This window comes from Gavialis gangeticus, unplaced genomic scaffold (assembly GCF_001723915.1).
Source record: "Gavialis gangeticus isolate Ggan-Ray unplaced genomic scaffold, GavGan_comp1, whole genome shotgun sequence".
In the NCBI taxonomy this organism is placed as follows: Eukaryota; Metazoa; Chordata; order Crocodylia; family Gavialidae; genus Gavialis; species Gavialis gangeticus.
The window spans coordinates 33,879,146-33,880,883 of record NW_017729022.1 but is presented as its reverse complement, the minus strand read 5'-3'; positions in this window follow the sequence as shown (position 1 = coordinate 33,880,883).

Here is a 1,738-nt window from a genome sequence, read left to right as displayed (position 1 = left end):
CCCCCCGGGGGGGGGGGGGGGGGTGGCAGGGGGACATGTGCTCCCCAGATTTGTGCATGAGGTAGGGGAGGTGCGGGCTGCCCGCTGCGGGCTCAAGTCTCCCTGCCATGCTGCCCTCCCCTTGAAGCCTCCACAAGCCAGCAGGTGAGACCTGGTGTGGCAGGACACACAGGGTGGGGAAGCTCAGTGCTGCTGCTGCGAGCCCCATGCCACCATAGCAAAGTGCCCCCTTCCTGCTTGACATCAGCAGGCATGGCAGTGTGGAGTTGTGCCCCTTGCTGCTGCTGGTATGGCAGGGGGTGCCTCACCATGGCAGCACAGGGCTCAGTGATGGCACCAAGCTTCCGCACCTGACCCCATTCTGCCCTGGTGTGCCAGACCCTGCCCATTGTGCTGCAGAGGCCAAGGGGAAGTCAGTAGGGCAGGGAGACCTGCAGCAAGGCAAGGCATCCCACCCCCACCCCTCCCGTGGCTCCGCTCCAGCCATGCTGCTCGTGGGGGAAGGGGAGCCAGGTTTCATGCTCTAGCTCCACCACAGCACCTGCCACCTCCCACAAGTGGTGACTGGGGCTCAAGCACTACTGGGGTTGGCAGGGGCCTGCAGACCCAGGTCCCTGGCCCCATAGCCCTGCCTATGAGTGGGGAAATGAGGGGCACCAGCAGAGGTGGGGAGCTGTGGGTGGGGAGTAAAGGGCAATGGTATGGACAGGGTACTGCCATATGAAGGCTGCTCAGTGCCACTAAGTGGGGGATGGTGGGGGGCAGCCAAAGCTGGATCTGCATCTTGGTGAGTGAAGGAGGCAGGGGGAGCTCTGATTTTCCATGATAAAAAAAATCCAAAAATCAAACACCAAATTTATAGGTATTTAGAATGTATTTTATTATAATGACTGAGGCACTGGTAGGTTTCCAAATTGCTTTAAAATTGTAAAAATATCAATAAAACATTGTGTTCAACTGACATCTATATCTACGTATGTTCTACTAATCAAGATATCCTTTCTTCTTCAGTGTAGTCTTTTAGCCATTCCTGGTAATCTCTCTCTTCCGTTTCACAACTGCAAAGACTATTTTTAGCAGAGGTGTACCTATAGAGATTTTGGGGGCCGATACCGATAGCTCATATTTAAGGCGGCATAATCGGCTGATACCGATCCAATTTCCAATACAGCTGCCTCCAGCTGATAAGTCCGGTGTGGTGGAAAGGGAGGGGGGCAGATCAAACGCCCCTCATGGTGAGAGAGGGAGGGGGCAGGGGGGAGGCAAAAAGGCAGCTCCTGCTGCTGCTTGCACCCCAGGAGGACATGGGGGGGTGCCCCCCAGATCTGCATGGGACAGGGCAGGCTGTAGCCAGGCCTGCACAGGGCTCTCCTCTGTGGGAGATGGTCTCAGAGCAGGCACTGGTGGCATGCTGCATCCACTCCAAATTTCAACGCTGCTCAGCTCCCAGTACTGCCACAGCCAGCACCACTGGTGCTGCTCCAGCTCAATGCCCAGCCTCTACCCGGGCACCGGGAAGAGTCAGGGGTGCACCAGGCAGCTGGCAACAGCAGCACTGGAAGCTGAGATGTGACAAAATTTGTGGTGGATGCATCATCCTCCCAGCACTGCCAGTGTTTGCTCCAAGCCCAGCCCCTACTGAGAAAAACACCATGCAGTCCCAGCTGCAGCCTGCCCCACCCTGCACAGATAAGGGGGGCACACACCCATTCTCCCAGAGTGCAAGCAGCAGCAGCAG